This window comes from Thamnophis elegans, chromosome 8, assembly GCF_009769535.1.
Source record: "Thamnophis elegans isolate rThaEle1 chromosome 8, rThaEle1.pri, whole genome shotgun sequence".
In the NCBI taxonomy this organism is placed as follows: Eukaryota; Metazoa; Chordata; class Lepidosauria; order Squamata; family Colubridae; genus Thamnophis; species Thamnophis elegans.
The window spans coordinates 18067858-18081588 of record NC_045548.1 but is presented as its reverse complement, the minus strand read 5'-3'; positions in this window follow the sequence as shown (position 1 = coordinate 18081588).

The following is a 13731-nucleotide window of genomic DNA, read 5'->3' as shown; positions in this document are numbered from 1 at the left end:
ATCAGTTGGAATCTGTTTTCTGTTTTGGCAGAAGCTGTGGGGTTTTCCTGGGGCTTCCACTAAGCTAGGCAGGAGTGTTTAATGCTGATACCAGTAAGGGAATGAACAAGGACCAACTAAATATAAAGCAGACAGATCCATGCATTTAAAATGTGTTAATTACAGATTATCTAGGTTAGTGGGCTTAGCTTTAAATACAGTAAGAAAATATAGCAAAAGTATGCAGAAAAGTGCTAATCAATTCATGCAGGATTTTTTTCCCTTCTCAGTTGCATTTTCCCACCAATTTAAAACAATTCTGAAACTTAAACTTGCGTGAGAATAAAAGTACTTGGAAGGAAAAAATTGCACACTATATACTGTAAGTATATATACTGTAAGTGGGGTGAAGTAGAATATCTTATATTTTCAAATACCTCCAGCTGCTCTGGCCGGAGGTGTTTGAAAGAAGGCCATTTAATACCTTTCTGCATCACCTGGGTTATTGTGCAAAATTTAAAGGGACAGGGGCATTCCTCATTCATAGATCTAGGTGCCAAAGCTGTAGGCAAGCACAAGAGGCATAACTGTCATCACCAGAAAGTTGTACTGGGGAGCTCAGGCAACAGTAACAGTCTAAATGTTGGCAGATGCTGATACCAACCATACATGTCCACCTGCAGATCCTTTAGCTGTGTAAAAATAGACTCCCATATCTTTTACATGACTGAGAAAGCTCCAGACTGAATATTCTTGCAATCATTTTTTTAAAATGTTTCAGGACCAGGGAAAGGAATCATTTAACTCTTATGATTGGCACCTAACACTTAGTCTTCCCTTTCAAGTGCATAATTTTCCTCTTGGGACTGATTTCGACTCTGAAATGTCACAGTTTAAATATTTGACCTAAAGTAGGATTAAACATTCTTATTTCTGTAACACTATGCATAATAAAAGTTCTGAAGAAATGCTGTTTTCATTAGTCCTGATGAAAACACCACTCATTAATATATATTGAAGAATAAAAGAATAAAAGGCAATGTGTGAAGAAATATAGTGATATTTGGGTTAGGTTTTGTTTTTCTCTGGGCTTGGTAGGAGACATGTAGTGTAGGATGATCATCCTCATTTCAATCCAAAAACCTTAGAAAATAAATGCTCCTTAATCTCATCACTAACTAATATAAAGAAATGCTTCTTAAGCCTAAACTCTCATTCTAGCCAGGAATAGGTGAAGCATTCTAACTACAAGATAGACTTATCCTTCTTGTCCTTGGCAAACTCCAGTGGGATGAGACCTTTGAAAACAAGATGCTTAATTATAGTTCAGAGCCAGGCTTAGCTAGTCAGAAACTTCCATGCTTGTCAGTCCTTCAAAGTAAATCAGGCCATGAAACCAATACCAATAGTTCAATACTACTTTTATTGTAAAGCCAGGGTTGAAATCCACTTACCTTTGCTACCAGTTCAGTAGCAATGTGAGGACCTTCTGCGCATGCACAGTGCATCAAAATGACATCTGGACTGGTGGGTGGAGCCTGTTACCGAGCGCGCCTGCAAAGGTGAGTAGAACAGCAAAGGGGGAATCCGCTGTGCCACACAATTTAGATTAGCTAGAAAGCAAGATTTATAAATTGCACGGCACAGCTGATCATCGGAAAAACTGGTTCGCCAAAAACTGGTTGCATTTTTTTACTACCGGTTCAGGCGAACAAATGGCACCGCCTGGAGAACTGGTTTGGCGGCGTGGCAGGCCTGGGTTGCTGCCGGTTCCAGCTGCCAAACCACTACTGGTTCAGTCGAACCGGTCCAAACCGATAGGAACCCACCACTGTTTCTCTTCTTTTTTTTCTTCCGTGTGCCCTGTATGTTCTGTGATTCACCTAATGATGCTCCTGTTTGCCTGACTATCTTATTTGCTGTAATATAGATGTGAAATAAATTTATATAAAACTACAAGTTCATGTGAGCATCGCTGCCTTCATTTGGACACGGGCTGAGCAACTCCCTGACAGAAATGCACTCCAATGCACCCTAACTGGGTGGATGGTGCATATTTGCTGGCTTTGAAGTGGGTCTACCTGCAATCATTTCTTTGGGGTTTCCTGACTGACAGAAGGGATGTCAGGTCTTTGTTTTAGTTATTGTTTGCTTTAATATTCTTTAATTGCTATTTTACATTATTTTCTTTTGCTGCCTTGAAATAAAGCCTTAGGTCAGGACTGTCAAACTCGTGGCCTGAGAGCCAGATATGTCACACCTTACTGCCCTTCCAGCCTTCCTCAAAGCAACTAAGACCTGGCTGTTCCGGCAGGCCTGGGGCTGTTGAATTATCCAGCCCCATCCTATGTTATGACTGTTGCTGAATTTTTAATTGTTGTTTTTATTTTTGTACCCCCCTTCCCTTCTTATTGTTAGCCGCTCTGAGTCTTCCGGGAATAGGGCGGCATACAAGCTAAATAAAACTCTAAACACACGCTGGCCACGCCATGCCTGGTTTAGCAAAGGGGAGGGAATCATGATACATCACGTGACAACGACATGAGTTTGACACCCCTGCCTTAGGTACTCATACTGGTGCTTTCATTGCTTCTGAATCTAAAGTAGTGGTCCCCAAACCTGACAACTTGTGGATTCTCCAGCCAGCTGAAGAATTCTGGGAGCTGAAGTCCACAAGTCTTAAAGTTGCCAAGTTTGAAGACCTCTGATCTAAAGGAACCTCTGACCCAACCTGGCTGGGGACAGCAATATGCAAGGTATGGGTGTTCTTTACATGTCTTTGTGTCCTTGGTATCTACAGTGTCAATGAGTTGGAAGCAAGCCTATCCTCAACCATCAAATACGAATTGGTTTTAACAATCCCATAACAAAGGAAGCTGTGGATTTGCCATATTTTTCCTTTCAAAGGGAAACAAATCAAAAGCCACTTGAGAGGAAATTAAATTTATGGAGAATGAATGTCATATTTTATACAGCTGTGTGAGAACAAGGGAGCATAAGAAATGATTAATCCCAGGGGAATTGAACAAAAGTCTTTCAGCCAATCTTTTGACAGCTTTCATATTAAGAGTGGGCTATTATTCAGAAAGATGTCACATAAGCTCATTTTGGAGGACAATAATGATATACATACTCTGATTTGTAACATCTTTTCTTTTTTTTAAAAAAACGCTGTTTTCTTCAGCCACAACAATGATTCCCTGCTATCAAAAATCACATTAGTTTTAGACGAGCATTGTTTTCTCCTGTCAATCACTCAGAACTTAAATGTCAAGTATGGAACTTCAGCCACTCTGTAATAATGAAAATAATGTGGGTGTGATTTTGCAACAAGGTCATGTTGTGTAATCCACTTATGTGCATCCAAATGAGATAAGTGTGGGGAGGAGGTTAAAACAAGATTGCTGTTGACTGGGAAATTTATGTTTGAAATGTTTCACTTAAAAGTTCATAGAGCAGTTTGAGACAAAAATATTCATTGCCCAACCAGTTTATATTCCAATATAATAATAACATCTATAACATTCAATGAGTGAACAAAAAGTGGAAAATGAAGCAGAATTATTTTGAACATGCAAATAAAACTGGGAGATGGTTGGCCCACAAAATAAGAAAGGAGAAGGTCAAAAGAATTATTAAACAACTGTATGACGAGGAGGGGAATCTGAAACAAGAAATAGGAGAAAAGAAAAAGATAGTACAGAACTATTATAGGAAACTATATAAACAAGACGAAATTATTGAACAGGACATTAGAAAATACCTTATAAAGCAGAAGCTTCCAGTCTTGTCGGAGGAGATGAGAGAGATGCTCGATAAAGAAATTACACAAGAAGAACTGAAAAAGGCCATTCAAAAACAAAAAAACAATAAAACACCTGGGCCGGATGAGCTCCCGTCGGAAATATATAAAAACTTCAAAATACCATAGAAGACAAATTATTAGAACTATGTAATGATACATTGCAAAATGGTAGGGTCCCAAAATCATGGGGGGAAGCTTACATTACCCTAATACCAAAGGAAGAGGCGGACAGTAGCAAGGTCCAAAATTATAGACCCATATCCCTGTTAAATGCAGATTACAAAATCTTTGTATCAATATTGGCGGAAAGACTAAAAATAATATTAAATCAAAGTACCCATTCGGATCAAAACGGCTTTCTCCCAAAAAGACATATTAGAAACAATACAAGAATAATAATGGACACCCTGGAATTCTATCAAACAAGATCCGAGAAACAACTCGCATTAATCTTTGTCGACGCTCAGAAAGCCTTTGATAACCTAGATTGGAACTTTCTAACCACTCAACTAAAAATGATGAAATTTGGCGATAAATTTATTAGGATTATAGAATCTATATATTCACGGCAATCTGCAAATATTATAGTCAATGGGGAACTAACGGAGAGGATACAAATTGGAAAGGGTGTTAGACAAGGGTGCCCGCTCTCCCCACTACTATTTATTACGTCACTAGAGGTCCTTTTAAATCGGATAAGATCAAATCAGGAAATTAGGGGCTTGACCATAAAAAGAGAACAATATAAAGTACAGGCCTTCGCGGATGACATGGTCTTTATCGTAGAAGACCCCTTACTTTCAGGACCGAATTTGATGAAGGACATTGAGAACTTTGGGTGTGTGGCCGGTTTAAAAATAAACAAGGAAAAAACAAAAATGATTATAAAAAATTTCCCCAAAAACCAGATTGGAGAACTAGAGGAAACAATGGAATTAAAGGTAACTAAAAAAATTAAGTATTTAGGGATCTGGCTGTCTGCGAAGTGCTCTTCCATAAAAGAAGACAACTATGATAAGTTGTTACAGAATACCCAAAAGGACTTAAAAACCTGGTCAAAACTACAACTATCACTGATGGGAAGAGTCGCAGTAATTAAAATGAATGTTCTCCCAAAAATCCTCTACCTATTTCAAACGGCACCGGTTAAGCTAGGGGAAAAATTTTATAATGATTTGGACAAAATGATTCGAAACTTTATATGGAATGGTAAAAAGCCCAGAATAAAATATATGCACCTGCAGGATAAAAGAACTCAAGGGGGAATGGGATTACCGGAATGGAAAACATATCATCAAGCAGCAACAACTATGTGGATAAAAGAATGGGTAATGTTAGCTAATAAAAGAATCTTAACAATAGAGGGCCACGACCTGCAATACGGGTGGCACAACTACTTATGGTGCGAGGGAAATAAAATCCACAATTATTTTAGTAGTCACCATTTAAGGGGGGTATTGATTAAGGACTGGCTCGAAATTAGAAGGAGATACTATACGCAACTACCTAAATGGATATCTCCGACGGAAGCCCTGATATACCCGAATTTGATAAACTTGGATAAAATTGTTACCTACCAACAGTTGCTAGACGACCAAAACAAACTAAACCCCAGGGAAAATTTGGCTGATAAGGGAATAAACATCGATTGGTGGCCATATCTTCAAATTCAAAACAAACATAAATTCGATCTAGCACAACCTGGCTTCCAGAACAAGAACCAGGAATTAGATAAAATTTTAATTGGACCAGATGAGAAATTAATTTCAAAAATATACAACTGCTTACTGATTCGAAAAACGGAAGCAGAAAGAGTAAAAGAAGTCATGGTAACCTGGGCCCAAAACATCGGCCACTCAATAGATCTAGACGACTGGGAAAGAGTCTGGGAATGGAATCTAAAATTGACAAAGTCGACGGCCTATAAAGAAAATATATATAAAATGTTCTACCGCTGGCATCTTCCACCGACAAGACTGGCGAAAATGTCTTCAAAAGTTTCAGCCATATGCTGGAAATGTAAAACGGTGCTGGGCACGTACTACCATATGTGGTGGACGTGTCCGGTAGCCAAAGCATATTGGAAGCAAATACTAGGATGGCTGAATGGAATCCTGTCAATTAAACTATGCTTTAAGCCGGAAACTTTCTTATTAGGAATAATAGATCAAAAAATTTGCAAATCTGACCAATACCTCCTAGTCCATATTCTGACAGCGTCAAGGATTGCTTACGCACAGTGCTGGAAGAGTGAAAATGCCCCCACCAACACTATGGTGATGAATAAAATTTTAGAACTAGCAGAAATGAACAGACTGACGATGCGAATTAATGACAAAGAAGACACAGACTTTTATACAGTCTGGGAGAAGCTATACAAATGGCTTGATGAGTCAGTGAAGACCTAGACATAAAAAGAGATAGCTAACTAACCTATCACGATTAAACCAATAACTCAAATGAACAATAAACAACAACTGAGAGATAAACGAAAGGAGAAATGTATCAGGGGCGAGAACCCACCGTCGAGCAATTTTGTCACGCTACAATGCTGGGAAAACTTTAAAAAGCTGATAGGAAATTCGCTATAATTACCTGCATGAAATTAGTGATCAAACTTCATTTTAGATGAGGCGAGAAGACGTATAATCCTTGCCTCTTCAAGCAAGGAAAGGGAAAGAGAACCAGATTGTCCTCAGCAGAGGAAAATATGCAAATGTAACAAAGGTTAGAAGGGAGGGAAGGAGGATAGTAGGGAAGTCAGGATGGAGAGGAGAAAGGAGAGGAATAGGAAAGGCAGAAGAAGGGGGGAAGAAAGAGGAGGAAGAGAAAGAAGAGAAGGGAAAGAAGGTGGGAAGAAAGAAGGAGAGAAGAAAGAGAAGAAACTGGGGGAGGAAGGAGGGAGGGAAGAAGAGAGGGTAGTAAAGAGGGAAAGAGGGAGGGAAAGAAAGAGAGAAGGAGAGTTGAAAGGAAGGAGGGAAGGAGGGAGGAAAGGAGGGAGATTAAGAGAAAAGGAAGGAGGAGGGAAAGAGGCAGGGAAGGAGGGAAGGTATGTGTGAAGGAGGGGGGGAGCGAGGGAGGGAAAGGAGGGGGAAGGAAAGGAGAAAAGGAGAAAAGAAAGGAGGGAAGGCAGGGGAGAAGGAAGTAAGGGGGGAGGGAAGAAAAGAGGGAGGGAAAGATACCTAACCTTTGATGTTTATAATGATTTGATAGTATGGGAATATCTCGAAATGTAGTTGTATTGTTTGTTACAAGTTATGGATGTTGTATTTTCTTTTTACCAATAAAATCTTAAAAAAAAAAAAAAAAAAGTGGAATATAAAACATCATACCAGATTAAGGATGTATTTATACATACCTCTTTAGAGGATGGTGGACAGTATGAGAAGAATTCAGAAAGAATAGCCACACCCAGCTCCAAATCCAGTATGGATTCAAAGACCATTTTGACATCAAAACAAAACAACGTTTGCCAAAAGCACCAAAACCTGGTTCAATGACTGTGGGATTACTGTGCTTGATTCACCAGCAAACTTACCTGACCTGACCCCATAGAGAATCTATGGGGCACTGCCAAGAGAAAGATGAGAGACATGAGACTGAACAATGCAGAAGAGCTGAAGGCCGCTATTGAAGCATTCTGGTTTTCCATAACACCTCAGCAGTGCCACAGGTTGATAGCTTCCATGCCATGCCACATTGAGGCAGTAATTGCTGCAAAAGGGGCCCAAACCAAGTACTGAGTACATATGCATGTTTATACTTTTCAGAGGTCCGATATTGTTCGATGTACAATCCTTGTTTTATTGATTGCATGTAATATTCTAATTTTCTGAGATGGTGGATTTGGGGTTTTCATGAGCTGTACGCCATAATCATCACAATTATGACAAATCACAGCTTGAACTATCTTGCTTTGCATGTAATGAGTCTTACCTCATATATTAGTTTCACCTTTTAAGTTGCATTACTGAAATAAATGAACCTTTGCATGATATTTTAATTTTTTGAGTTTCACCTGCATTTCCACAATTGTTTCATCAGTAACTCTGTATACATCTGATTGGGACCTACTGTAATAGGGAAATAGCCTGTGATTTTTTCTTTTGAGAAATGCAATTGATTTCTTCATGCTTCATCTGAAAAGCCACAGCTGTTGTATTAACAGAGGTAAACACAAGCATAGGAAAACTCAAGCGGAGAAAGAAAAAAATTGGCTCTGGCCTGATGAGATAGCAGGAACAGAAAACAAGGAAAGGGATAGCCTTGGATGCCAAATTAACTCTACTAGTTCTCTCCCCTCCACTCCTAGCTGGGGATCTCCCCTAATTCATATCTATACAGTTTCTATGGTCTGGGGAAAAAATCTGGCCATTGCTGGCTCAAGCCTGAAACTCTCTAAGGGATTATAGTGAGATAAAGGATTGTTGGTTTACTTTGATATTAGCTCTATATGCCATAGAGCTAAACCCAGGTTATTGTTACAGTTGCCTGGGTTTGCACAAAACTTTATGCCAGATATACAGCAGATGTAACACCACTTCTGTGTGACCTTCATTGGTTACCAATGTCTTTCTGGGTGCGATTCAAAGTATTGGTGGTTTCCTTTAAAGGCCTACATGCTTGAGACTAGGATACCTGTGGGATAAAGTTTTTCCAAGAATCTCTATTGGTCAGAAGTCAGCCAGCTCAGAGTGGTTCGAGCAAACCAGTAGTTGGTGATTCAACTGCCCTGGCTCTATGACGTGCTATGTAGCCACGTTTTCAAAATCGCGCACATGCATGCAAGCAGAATGCGCTAGCAAAGCACACACATTGAAGGCTGCGCACATGCACAGAAGGCACCCATGTTCACAAAGAGAGCGTGCGCATGCGTGATGAATCGGTGGTAAACTTCTGTGAAACCCACTCTGCTACTGATCCAACCAGTTCTAACAGCATGGACATGTTGCAGATCCTGTCAGCCAAAGAGTCTTGGCTGGCAGGGAGTAGAAGACAGCCCTTTTCTGCAGTAGCCCCTGATCTATGGAACATTATCTCTTCAAAGATTGGAATGGCCCCCAAATCTGTTAACCCAGGGGTGTCCAAACATGGGAACTTTAAGGCTTGTGGACTTCAACTCCCAGGTTTAATCTTTTGTAAGGTCTGAGGTTCCTGAGCCTAGGGTGCTGAATGTATTAAGGATCCTGTTTCCTGGCTGCCTTGCAAACTGACCATGTGTCTAGGTTACTATGTATTTTGGAGGTTTCTACTGTTTTTATTGTTTTAAAATATTTTTAGTATTTTCATTGTAATATATGTTTTCAATGGTAAGCCACCCAAAGTCATTGACCGAGATGGGTGACTCTAGAAAATGAATGAATGGAGAAAGGACGGAAGGCAACTTTTCAGGAGCCACATGTAAGGCTTCTGAAAGGGCCAAGGATCACAAGTAGGTGAGGTGAAGATGCAAAAGCTAGGATTTGGATAATAAAATGGGTAAAATAAAATAAAAATTATGGGGGCACTTACTTATAATTGATGTGTTTTCCAATTTGAAATGGCAAAAATGATAACACTGAATTCTAGTAGCTGTAGTTACAGTGTGCTCAAAGTCCAAGGGAGGTAAAGACCTCTAACAGTTCGGCCCCTTGAATTAATTCATTATCCTCACCTTCAGAGATTAAAGAAGATGAGAGGAAGGAGGACATCATTTAAGGAAGTTAGAACCTCATCACTATATTATTTGGGATATTTCAGCTCATTTTTTCTTTAGCAGAAAGAAACAGGAGAGTGTGAATCTGGCTCAGAACCTAGTTCTGGCAGCTATTAGGTCTTTCTTTGCCCAAAAATGGGTGCAGTGCCAGGGAAACTAATCCCATTTCAAGAAATAATTCCAACTGTGTGAAAAGTGTGATAAATGTCCTTTCCTCAGCCAAATGTGCCCCCGAGGTGCCTGCAGTTGCTTGTTAATTTTCCATTAGGCAATAGGTTAGCAACAGAAAATTCTGGGGTTTTCTTTTCTCAAATCAGATTGTATACATACAACCTTTTAAACTTAAGCTTGCTATTCAAAAATGTAAGATGTAACAATTTTATTTCTGAGCTATGATAACATGAAATCCGACAGCAGACTAAACATAACTGGCAATTTTTATTTGTTTGCAAATAACTTAACCGTTGTTGTCAGGTTAACTGTGACTCTTGGCAAATGCCTAGGCAAAACCCTGTGGTTTCCTTGGCAATAATTTCAGGAGTAGTTTGCCATTGTCACCTTCCTAGAACAGAGAGAGAATGACTGGCCCAGGGTCATCCAGTTGGCTATGGCAGGACTAGAATTCATGATTGCTCCGTTTTTAATTCAGCATCTTTAACCTTTGTGTCAAACTGGCTCTCTCACTAGCCGTACTTTTTTTCAAAGTTTCATTGGATCATCTGTAAACATTAAGTATATTTCAGAACGTTATTAATGACTTCCACTCCTTTTGTTTGAAATGCACATTATTCATTCACTTTGCCATAGACAGTTATCCAAGGAAGGTATCCTAAGCTTTTACTTATGATGAAGCAAGAAGGAAAACATGTTCCAGTATTTTTATTGCCTATTTCCTCATAAATATATCTCATTTTGACTTACAGATAAATCAGCTAGGATTGCAGCCTTCTAAGTAATGGCACAGAACTATCATTTGCTCTTTTAAAATTTTGGTTTAAGGCTTCGGAACTAGGGGGAAAAACGTTTGTTTCATTTCATTTATGATGATGTTATAGAAAGAAAAAAAGGAAGCTCCACTTGACTTAAGTCTTTTTTTTCAGGCTGCAATCCAGGGGTGAAATCCAGCAGGTTCTGACAGGTTCTGGGGAACCGGTAGTGGAAATTTTGAGTAGTCCGGAGAACCGGCAAATGCCACTTCTGGCTGGCCCCAGAATTGGGTGGGAATGGAGATTTTGCAGTATCCTTCCCCTGCCACGACCATCAAGCCACACCCACAGAACTGGTAGTAAGCAAATTTGAATTTCACCACTGCTGCAATCCTGTCCATATTTATCTGAAAGTACTTGGGTTTTGTTTGCATATCAAAGCATGATACAAACCCCACCAAACAGGCTAACTCAGTAACTAGGTCAGGGCTGTCAAACTCACGGCCAATGGGCCAGATGCATCACACGCTGGCCACACCCATGCCCAGCTTAGCGAAGGGGGGGGGGAAGTCCCGATATATCACGTGATGTTCCCGTGACAATGTGAGTTTGACACCCCTGAACTAGGTGAAGCATGTTTTGTGACACACAGGTAGTCCTTGACTTACAACACTTTATTTAGGAACTGTTCAAAGTTATGCACTGAAAAAGTGACTTGTGACCATTTTTCACACTTATGACCATTGCTGTGGTCATGTGATCAAAATTCAGACACTTGGCAACTAACTCATATTTATGACAGTTGAAGTGTCCCGGGATCAGGTGGATCACTTTTTCTGACCTTCTTGCAAGGGAAGTCAATGGGGAAGCCAGAGTCACTTAACAACCTTATTACTAATTTAACATCTGCAGTGATTCATTTAACAAATGTGGCAAGAAAGGTCATAAAAAGGGGGCAAAGCTCACTTAACAAATGTCTTACTTAGCAACCAGAAATTTTGGGCTCAATTTAAGTCGAGGACTACCTGTACAGATAGACCTTGACTTACGACCACTCATAGCGGCCATTCAAAGTTAGGGAGGTCTGTAGAATGCAAAAACTTTTTTAAAAAATTTGCCTCTTCAAAATCTTAGCGCGTCTTATACTCCAAAAATTTCGGTAATTATATTGTGTGACTTTTTGCCACAAAACCCCTTTGGATTAGTTAGTCAGATTCACTAACACGATTTGCTTAATGGCTCTCATAAAAATGGTCATAAAATTGAGTGAACTCACATGGTGAATCAACTTACAACTGCAAAAAATTATGACCAAACCTCTGGGGTCAGTCATCATGAATTATTTTTATTTCGATTGTAAGATAGTGATCAGAATCCCATCATGCCCTTCCCCCTCTCTTAATAGGACAGTCTGTGTTGTAAACAGTTTCTTTTTTTTAAAAAAAAGTATGTTGTGCCTTCCTTCAGAGTGGCTAAAAGTCCAAGTTGCTTCAGGCACAGAACCATAATCCAATCTTATCATTTCTTCATTTATTTATCATATTTGTGTAGCTGCCCATCTTACATGAAATGGACTTTGGGCAATGTACAACACTTAATTAAAAAAATACATTAAAGAGTCACACTTTAAAAAAATAATAACTATAAAAAGGCACATAAACAAGAGATGACCAGTCCTAATAAGAAAACCAGAACTTGGGGGAATTGTTGAGAGGATGGAGTTAATTTTACTTCTGGTCGGTAGAATCCCATAAGGAAGGTGCATTGGGAGAGAAGGTCCATCTCCTTGGCCCGCCAGATATAAATCCCTGGCAGATGGGACCCATGGCATGGCTTCTATGCCAGATCTGACAGGGTGAACAGGTACATTCAAAGGAAAGCGGTCCCCATGCCATGAAAGGCTTTTAAGGTCAAAACAAGCACCGTGAATTGGATGTAGAAGTAGACTGGCAACTAATGCAACTCATGAAGCAGAGGTGTAATTTTACTGCTCTTACCATATAATTGCTCCCACTACTGTAATTTGCATCTGCGGAGATTTCCAGATACTCTTCAAGAGCAGCCCCCTTGTAGAACACATTATAGAAATCCAAAAGGAAGGTGATTAGGACAAGAGGGATTGTGAGTAGATTTTCCCCACTTTAGTCAACCAGGAAGCACTTGGATCTATAGAGCAGGTGGCTGGCTCACAGCCCTAAGGACCTAGTCCACTTCCACAGGTCCAGTAGGTTCATACCATTCCCAGGTTCATACCATTCCCAAGGCTTCTCCATCAGATCTGCAACAAACCCAGTGTTGAATGGAGAATGAATCTGAACAATTTCATCGACAGGGCTGGGAAATGTTTTCCACAAAAGGTTCTCTGATCCACCCTTACCCAGAAAAGCTTGCATCACCCAAAAGAGGGTCACAATATGTGGACACAAGAAGAGCAGAGGAGCAATGATGCTTCACCATCCTTATTATCAATATACTGCATACATGGTCAATATATCACTATGGTGGTGCCATGCCAAAAATGAAAGATAGTAGCATACTATGGAGTCTGGGTTGATTCATCCTCAGCATTCCTTAACAGAGCTATCAGATTAGGGATGCAAAAACTAGACAAACATTCTCAATAGTCTCTATTGATCATCAGGACTTTTGCAGCCCAGGTGTGTGAAAAACTGCTGCAGAAGCAAGAAAGCAGTTATATTTAGTCTGAAAGATAGGTGTCAAGCTGCAGTTCATTTTGCTCACACAATCCTTTAAGTCAGGGGTGTCAAAATGGATTTCTTTGAGGGCTGGATCAGCGTTGTAGTTCTCCTCTGCAGGCCGGGGGGGGGGGGCAGGACAAAACAGGGCACGGGGGGGGTCCATGCGTGGCCCCACTGTGCCTCATTTTCACCCTCTATGGTCTCCTGCAGCACTTTGTTGCCCATTTTTTGGCCCATTTTCTGTCCGTTTTTGGCCCGAGTGCTGCAGGAGGCCATCGAGTGTGAAAATGAGGCACAGTGTGTGTGTGTGCACCCAGTCCATTTTAGCCATCAGAGGCACCAAGGTCCTTTGATATTTCCAGGCCAGTCCCGGAGGACGGATTCAAGCATCCTGCAGGATGGATCTGGCCCACGGGCCTTGAGTTGACACCCCTGCTCTAAGTGAATACTTCATGGTTACACTTTCTCCAACATAATTTCCATTGACCCTCCTTTTGGTCATCTGCAAACTGCAGATTTTAGGGCAACAGAATAAAGTTAAAATGTGGTTTGCATCTTTGCGGATGTCTTTCTAGTTGCTGTTGTTAACGATGGTTTTTAATTTACGGGATATGTCAACCCTGCTAT